The 9,767-nt window shown below is 41.4% G+C and overlaps 1 protein-coding gene across 1 annotated transcript in view; it reads right to left on the bottom strand.

The window, feature by feature from the left end:
- The window catches only part of LOC115642642 (zinc finger protein 436-like), a 936,374-nt gene that overhangs the window by 734,115 nt on the left and 192,492 nt on the right, over positions 1–9,767 (bottom strand). The window lies entirely within an intron of this gene.

Genomic DNA, 9,767 nt, shown 5'->3' with positions numbered 1-9,767 from the left:
CATGTACCCAATAGGGAAGGAAAGACACTGAGGCCAGAAGAAGATGGGCAGAAGGAGTCAAATGAGGCTAGACCAGAATAGAGGAGATTTTCTGCTTGTTAAAATGTACTGGATTCTCATCACTTAAAAAAAAATCTTTATTTGGGTTTGAACGATCAGCCTTTCAGTTATAAGCCAAAGGCATTAACCACAGATTCAGGTAACTGCCTACTTCCCAAATGTGTCCAGAAGCACCTACAGTGGTGCAACTGGATAGTGCAGGGAGAAAATGCTCTTATAAGTGTGAGTTCAGGCCTCACCCGGAGCATTGGTTTTCATTAACCATGTGGGTTCTCACACTTACTTTGTCTCATTCACATGGAAAGTGCCTTACGAGGATGATGAGAGTAAATTCTAAACTCTGAAATGCGGTGGTTGGCCCAGAGATTGGGATAAGGGGTTTGAAGAGAAAAAGCTCTATGAGTATAAAACTAGACAGTGTCCAGGGGCAGGTACAGTACAACACCTCAACAGGGAGCCATATGTGGGAGCAGGGTTTACTTCCTCTGTTAAATGTCCTGAGAGGTATTTTAAGATGAAGATAACACCATGGCTAACAATTGACTGGCACGGCCTGGGTTAAAGAAAGGAAGGGACCTGGGTTAATAGTCTGAAGTATTTGTGTTTCTGACCCCCCCTTCAGCTCAGAGCAGGTTTGTACGTTGCTGCGTGGAACGCACAGACTCCTGGAGAGCAGGGGCAGCTGTTTCCATGGCAGAGAGCCTGGCACTTAGGAGACTTTCTACACTTGCTGTTTTGAAGCAGTTCAATAAAATAATGGTGAAGCTACAATGTCTGGTCCAAAATTTTAGCCCATCCAGTGCAAAAATGCTATTTTAGGATCTAAAAAGGAGGCTTCCAGTGCTAGGACACCTGACCAGAGAGCTTAGTAGGGGGAGTAACAGCTGTTGACTCTGAGAGTCCTGGGCTAAGTTCACTTGCAGGTGGAAGCATTTCAATTTATTTGATCAATAATGAATAAGGCAATGATTTAATCACAGGGATTTTTAGTAAAAGTCATGGACAGGCCGTGAGCAAGACACAAAAAAAATCACTGTCCGTGACTTTTATTACAAGTATCCATGATTACATTGTCACCTTACTCATTGAATCTTGCGGGTTGGGGGAGACCAGGGGGTCTGTGGCACCAGCAGTGGGGGGAGGGAGTCCGGGGGGGCATGTGGCACCAGCTACTGGGGGAGAAGCCCCAGGGCCCCACTGCCACTCCAGCTGCTGCCAGGGGGGAGCCCCAGGGGGCCAGTCACTGCTCCAGCCACCCTGGGAGTGCTGCTGGGAGCCACTGAGCTGTAGCTACTCCCGCCACCCTTGGAACCATTGCTCAAATGGTCCCCAGAACCAGCCGCATTGTCTGCTGTTCGGGCGGTCCCTGAGGCCAGCTGTTTGGGTGGCCCTGGGGTCAGCCACAGTGGTTGCTTCAGAAGTCATAGAAGTTTCAGGAAGTCACAGAATCCTTCACTTCCAGCACCTCTGTGACAGACATGGATCCCTAATAATGAGACAAACCCCTCCCTGCTGTGTCTGCAGTTCCTGGACGAGAAGAGCAGAATAAAAAGTGAAGAGAGAAGGAAAAAGAGAGACTCCTGTCACCTCTCTCCCCTGCTCCCTCCCCCCTTGTATTCTGTAACCCGATTTCACTGGGTTCCCTGTGCTGGTGCCATGAGGGTGACACTAGAGTTCTGCGGCTTTTTGGGGGTTGGGGGCTCTTCACTTCTCAACATTTCACGCAAATTTGACTTTGGGCTGAAATGTCTCCCTTGAGGCCTGTCAGTCAGAGCTGTACCCGTACCCCCTTTAGTGTGAGTGTGGGGATAATTGGGGAGTAGGCAGAGAAGTTTCCATAAAGGATCATATTGTTTTGGTGACTGGTTCTGACCTGGGTCACATGTCCTCTGACACAGGATCACCTGCAGAACATGGGAGCTCTGGCTTTTCCTATAAGCTGTAGAGTGTGAGTTCCAGGGAAAGGGCAAGGGGGAAAGAGAGCAAGAGGAGAAAGGCAGAGACATTGGAGACGAGGAACTGGGGGGAGAAAAAGGAGAGAACAGAGAGACAGTAAATGATTGAAGCAGAGCAGGTGTCCCAACTCAGTCCTGCTCATCACAGGTGTTCAAAGAGACAAGTAGTTGTAAGGTTTCCACAGCATCAAGTCTGAAAGTTGATTCTAGCAGTGTGAGTATGACGTTGCGCCCCATAATGGGAATATGCTTATGAATGTATATATGAAATAACTGGAATATGTTTTATGCTACATATGCCACGTAACATATCCCTGTAAAGGTTATGACCTAGTGAAGACATTTAGCCTATTTGTATGCATGTATCATTTTTGTATTCGAAGTTATGGATACTGGCTGTGTACTTATTTTAAGTCGCCTCAGTGAAGCAGTTGGTCAGCTTCCTGAGAAAAGACTATTCTCAGTCGGTGCCCAATCACGAAACATTTAAGCCAACAATGAACTCAAAGACGCCAATGCACATCTGAGCTTGGGGATTCAGTCATGCGTGGACATGTGACTGGCCCATGTGACTCCTGAATTCCATCTTGTAGCTGGGATTGTACATGGGGGAGAAGAAGGGATGTCCACCCACAAGAGGAAGTCTATTTAAGCCCCTGGAAACCCCTCCATTTTGTCTTCAGCTGGCTCAAGAGATAGCCTCTCCACCTCCAAAGGATACCTGAAAGAAACTGGAACAAAGGACAGTAACCACGGGGATGTCAGTGATTGCTGGACTGTAGCCTGATTTAGGGTGTACTAATAATATTAATTTGGATAATATGGGAGTTTAATGTATTAATTTAATTTTTATTCAGTTTTAATTTATTATTAATAATAATTATCATCAATATTAATTGGTATGGGTTTTTGGCTTGCCAATCTGTTTGATCAGAAGATAAAAGTTCTTGTCCTGAATCAGGCTTCACAGAATTTATAAAGGACCCTCGGTGGTATGACAGGAAGCTCACACTGAGACAGATACAAGACTTTTTATTAAAATCAATAATAGTAAGTAAATGGTAAAATACCCAGAGTTACAAAGTTACAATTGCATTACTGCTATTCAGAAGAGACATATGATAATATAGTATGATATGCAACAAAGCTTTGGTTAATATACTCACACCCTTCCTTGATAACCTGGTGGTGAGAGACACAGGACCAGCCTTGCAGTTCAGGTTTCTCAATTCTTGAATGAGGGATGCAGTGCTTAGAAGAAATCTAATGCTAAGAGCTATCACTGCTAAATTAGGGTTTAAACTTAAATCAAAACCTAATAAACAAACTAAGAATAAAACTTAGGGAAACTGAGCTTAGCCTAGTTCCCTTGAAACTTAAAGTTTCAGAAGAACGAGTACAGCCTACTAATAGTAGTAGTCATCGTAGATAGAATAGATGGAGACAGAGAATAAGTAAGAATAGAAATGATAGAGTGGAGTAAGTAAGAATGGAGTAAAGTGAGAACTGGAGATACTATATTGAGGTGGGTCACTTCTTTTATAGGGCAAATACTGGAAATCCTTCCTCTTATGCCCAAATTTCATTCCTCACCCACAGAAATGTTAGGATCCACTTACCCCAAAGGCTAATATGTATGTGTGTATCGATGACAGGAATGTATGCACATCAGTCTCTTGTGGTGTACTTGTTAAGTCTGTGAGTACAACATTGAAAAAAACCCTATGCCATTCTCCATTGTCTATTGGTCTAAATAAAAGGTCATGGGATAGGTACTTTATTTGGGTATAAGAAAAACAAGATAAAAGGTCAACTTTGCTTTTCTGGGTACAAAGGGCACAGGATATAGATATGCTAACTTTGCTTTAGCTTAACATACAGGATATGGCCTGTAGGTCTCTTGCATTACAGCCAAACTTACTTTTAATATAAATTTATAAATCTATTACAATAAACCAAATACTTAACCTATAAGAAAATATATATATATAAGCAAGCAGGTTAGTTCTATAGGATACAGGGTAGAAGGAGGCTAGTCTGTAAAAGAAGCTTACTATCTCTCAGGGTGAGGTTTTCATCTGTAATCATTTTCTTACTGTATTAAGCATAGACTTGCATGTTTTTTACTTTGTTTGGTAAGTTACTTTGTTCTGTCTGTTACTACTTGGAACCACTTAAATCCTACTTTTTGTATTTAATAAAATCACTTTTTACTTATTATTTAACCCAGAGTATGTATTAATACCGGGAGGAGGGGTAAAACAGATTTATTGGGGGTTTGGACCTCATGGGAGTTGCGTATCTGGGTGTTGGAGACAGGAACACTTCTTAAAGCTGTTTTCAGTTAAGCCTGTAGTTTGGGAGGATGTTGTTCAGACCTAGGCCTGGGTTTTCAGTGGGCTAGTGTGTCTCGCTCAAACCAGGCAGGGCACTGGAGTACCAAGCTGGCAAGAAAGCAGGGGCAGAAGTAGTCTCAACACATCAGTTAGCACTTCCCTAGGGCTTTTCTGTGAACCAAATCACAGTGAGTTAAAATATCCAGGGGATCTCCACATACTTGATCTCGTCCCCTCCCTCCCTTTTTCGTATTAATTTTTATTTTGAAGTGTTTGGCTTAACCATGATCTTCTCTTTCCTCACCTGTATTGCAATTTTGGATTTATTTTTATTTTGCCTCCCTTTTGTTCATATCATTATAATTAGAACAGTAAAGGGATCTGCAGCAGCTAAAACTGACCCAAAACCTTCTTTCCTCATCATGCAGAAACATCATACATTCTGGATCCTGTCCCAATGCCCGTGATGCATCGGTTTGTATCCCAGAAATCCCTGTGCTTCCATCCACATTTGGCACCATCTTTCAATGTTTTTATACTGCACGCTCTGTCTTCCCTTTTGGACTGTGGGAATGGAGCCCGAACTGCTGAGGAGTATGCTGACAAGTCTCACCAGCATGTCACGTTTGGCAGTCAAGTTATTCCTTAGGATCCAACGTGACAGTGAGGGCTCTGACGATGATATTGACTTGAGTAATGCATACAACATGAGTTTGCTCGTGGCATTCACAGACATGCTCACCGCCATGGAACGCCGCTTTTGGGCTTGGGAAACAAACACAGAGTGGTGGGATCACATCGTCATGCAAGTCTGGGATGACAAGCAGTGGCTGCAGAACTTTCGGATGAGAAAAGCCACTCTCATGGGACTGTGTGAGGAGCTTGCCTCCACCTGCAGCACAAGGACACGAGAATGAGAATTGCCCTGACGGTGGAGTAGCAGGTGGCAATTGCAATCTGGAAACTGGTAACTCCAGACAGCCACTAACCAGTTTGGAGTGGGAAAGTCAACTGTTGGAATTGCATTGATGCAAGTTTGCAGGGACATTAATCGCATCCTACTCAGAAGAACCGTGACTCTAGGTAACATGCATGACATTGTGGATGGCTTTGCACAAATGAGTTTCCCTAATGGTGGAGGGGCAGCCCTACTGGGTGAGACGAATGGTCCATCTTGCCCAGTGCCCTGTCTTCCAACAGTGGTCAATGCCAGGTGCTTCAGTGAGAATAAGCAGAACAGGGCGATTATCAAGTGATCCATCCCTTGTCGCCCATTCCCAGCATCTGTACAGATGTGAACACGCAGACCACTTGCAGCTACTTAGAATCATAGAAGATTAGGCTTAGAAGAGACATCAGGAGGTCCAACCCCCCTGCTCAAAGCAGGCCCAACCCCAACTAAATTATCCCAGCCAGGGCTCTGTGAAGCCAGGCCTTCAAAAGCTCTAAGGATGAAGATTCCACCACCTCCCAAGGGAATCCATTCCAGTGCTTCACCACCCTCCTAGGGAAAGTTTTTCCTAATATCCAACCTAGACCTCCCCCACTGCAATTTGAGACCATTGCTCCTTGGTCTGTCATCTGCCACCACTGAGAACAGCCGAGCTCCATCCTCTTTGGAACTCCCCTTCAGGTAGATGAAGGCTGCTATCAAATCCAAACTCAGGCTTCTCTTCTGCAGACTAAATAACTCCAGTTCCCTCATCCTCTCCTAATAAATCACATGCCCCAGCCACCTAATCATTTTCGTTGCCCTCCGCTGGACTATCTCCAATTTGTCCACATCCTTTCTGTAGTGGGGGCCCCAAAACTGGATGCAGTACTCCAGATGTGGCCTCATCAGTGCCAAATAGAGGGGAATAATCACTTCCCTCGATCTGCTGGCAATGCTCCTACGAATGCATCCCAATATACCATTAGCCTTCTTGGCAACAGGGACACTCTGCTGACTCATATCCAGCTTCTCATCCACTGTAATCCCCAGGTCCTTTTCTTTAGAACTGCTGCTTAGCCAGTGGGTCTGCAGCCTTCCTGGGATAGGATTCTTCTGTCCTAAGTACATGACTCTGCATTTGTCTTTGTTGAACCTCCTCAGATTTCTTTTGGCCCAATCCTCCAATTTGTCTAGGTCACTCTGGACCCAATCCCTCCCCTTCAGCTCTTGGATTCTTTACATGCTTTCACAGAGGGAAGAGCACATAGGGCAGCATTTTAGGGCTATTTTGATTCAGGGAGCTATGCTATAAGGTGCTTTCCCTGTGTGGATTTGACAGGTGGATCAACATAGATGCACACTGTGACCCTTCTCAGGGTGCTGAGAGCTGTGAGTCTCCTTCTTGCCACCTGCCACTAGTAAGAGGGATTTTTGCAATTGACAGCTGGATGTTAGCGGCCAAACTCACCCGGCCTGTTAGGCACTCAAGCACCCTCCTCTGAGCCATAGCAGCCCTAACAGTTGACAGTAGAGATATCCTATCCCCTGAGTTCCTTCAATATGTCGCACTCTGGAGTCCAGCCCTGATCACCACATACTCAGAGAAATCTCAGATCCTCTCTTCCCAAAGCAGTGATATATCTCAGGTTATCAGTTTTACTGTGGACCACTGCTATTATCACACACAGCACTTGAGTACAGTTATTGAAAAAACAGAAATTTATTTAACCAGGGATAGAGATTTAACAGAAACAAATGTGAGTGATGGAAACCAACCGTTACTAACTAAACAAAATCACAAAATGTAACCTACACTTTTTAACAGCTCCCTTCCCTGTCTAGAGTAGATTCTCACCTCACATTTCAGTCCATTGCAGTGATTGCTAGTCCCTAGGAGCCAGGGCCCTGCCTTTCATGAAGCACCACTGGTCAGTAGGGATCTCCTTGGTGAATGCACCCAGAGTGTTTTTCTCCACCCTGTTATAAACTGAATCAGGCTTTTGTCTTTATTCACAGAAAGGACAATCTCATTGTCATATTGTCCTTCTCACATCCACAGGGTTTCAATCTATAGTTTGTCTTTAATGGTTTTCCATTGGCTTTTCTGGGTTAATGCAACAGTTGACAATGGAGCAATACATTCCATAACTAGCTAGCAAGGGAAGGTGATAATTCCCTCCCACTGGAATGGGCCATCCCCACCAAGACCGGAGTGACTCAGTTTCATGACAATAACATATGCACATGTTTTCCCATGTTCTTACATTACTCCTTAAATATGACTCATACACACCTTTCTTGGTGATTAGGAGGATCAATAATTTACAAGCTTTCACTAGAGATCTCACTGCTATGCTTCCCGGATAAATATCATAAAATCAGTGTATTCAGAGTGGCAAGTTTGTCAGGTCTGAGGCAGAAGTTGCTTGTCACCCCTTTGCCAATTGGCACCAATGAGCTTTTGTCACACATGCATTGAACTATATTGTCACACGCTGATATAATAGAAAGGCCAGCACAAAAAAACAGAGAAATGAACATTAAGATACTAAAATGACTAATGGTTGGAATTCAACATTTCTCTCAGTCTTTGGATTGATGGGCACTAAGAGCTGTAACCAGTGTTGAGCTGCCAAAATCTTAACAACCAGTTCCCTATAAAAAGTTCTGATTTAAGGGATGTTCATCCACAGTATGTATTTTTGTACCATTCTCCATAAGAAATGGCAATGCATTGAATAATTGGGAGTCATACTTAGCAATAAAAAAAATTTTTTTACATGTTTATTACAATAGAAACAAAGTATTGCTTTATTACACTAATTTAAAATACATTTGAAAACAAGAAAATATAAAGAGATGTGAGTAAGCAAACAATAATAAAGAATGAAATGCCTTTTCTTGTATTTTAAAATATTACATGTGAACTACTTAAGTTATTAAAAAAAGTAATATATTCATGTTGATGTATACAATGCAACAACAAACAACATTTTAAAGAATATTTAAGTACATTTATTACTAATTAGGTAGTAATTTCCAAATGGCTTCTTGATCTTCTCCATAATCTTTGATGTTGGATACATGAACTCTGGTATCTAATGCAGATCTCTGACTTGTCATCCATGATTTAACATATGGTATTGGGTTCCAGGAACTTAGTGGTTTTCCCAACAAATTGATGGTCATAAAGCTTGAGATATGTTTAATTGTTAAATTCGCCCTTTTATCACTACAAATAATATTCATCAATGTAAAAGGTCTTTCTGCTTCTGCAGAACTAATTGCAATTGTGTTCATAATTTGCTTTGCTTTCCTTATTGTTTCTGGATCAGGAAGTTTTTTGATTGAATGTTATTGTCTACATAGTCACGAAAATCATTTAGATCAACTACAAATTTTATGAATTTACTTAATTCATGCACTTTTTCTTCTCCTGATTTCCAAGGTAACCTGACTTCTTCAATATTCCATGAAGTGGGATCCATAACATTGAATAATTCAACTATTTTAGATGTATTACAAGAATGACCTAAATTATCTTCTTTATATTTAATGTGCTTTTCGTTTAATAATCTTGCCTTCATTTTTTCAATAATGCACTCTATTACTTTGTCTCGTGGCAGTGATTTAAACCTTACATTATCTTCAAACTCTATGCATTTAAAAGCATCACTTTCTATCATTTCATTAATTTTATTTTCGTGTATACCAAAACTATCTCTTAATTGTATGAAAAAAAAATCGTTCATTTGATTAGTTTATCAGCCTCTGTTAAACTCAATTGTCTCGCTTGCAGCGCATTTGATAATAATGCAAGTTCATCCAAAATGTTAATCATTACTGCCAAGTCTTTTAAAAATTATTTTTTTCAATCTTTTTGCCATGCCAGAAAATTTCTGATTTTTGGAAAAGTAAATATAAAAAGCTTGATACGCTCTCCAGACCGCTTTGACAGCTCTAAGGCTACAAGAAGCCCACCGTGGACCAAAAACACAGCCTATTTTGATGATTTCAATATACAGTTCTTCAGAAAATTGTTTACGTTCAAACTGACTTTTATTTGACTGACGAAAAATTGCAGAAATCTTGTCCAAAAAAATCTTGAAATGGCTTATTTCATTGATATCATTTATAGCATCATCTAAAGCCAGTTGTAGCCGATGATTCAAACAATGCCAAATTATAATGTTTGGAAAATCTTCAATCAGTCTTGTAGCAACTCCAGATTTATGTCCAAGCATGGTGCTCGTGCCATCAGAACAAAATCCGATTAAATTTTTCTTTAAATATTCTGTGTCAAATCCTGTATCAGTTAATGTATGTCTCAAAGCATTATAAATATTTTTTGCTTTTGTTGATTCTAATTCCACTAAATCGAGAATAATTGTTGATGAAGCATCTTGTAGTTCACATTTAAGAAGAATTACAAGCACAGTTTTACTTGAAATTGTAGAAGCTTAATCAATAATAATACAAATC

The sequence above is a fragment of the Gopherus evgoodei genome, unplaced genomic scaffold (assembly GCF_007399415.2).
Source record: "Gopherus evgoodei ecotype Sinaloan lineage unplaced genomic scaffold, rGopEvg1_v1.p scaffold_43_arrow_ctg1, whole genome shotgun sequence".
Lineage (NCBI taxonomy): Eukaryota > Metazoa > Chordata > Testudines > Testudinidae > Gopherus > Gopherus evgoodei.
This window is presented reverse-complemented; position numbering and strand designations above follow the sequence as displayed.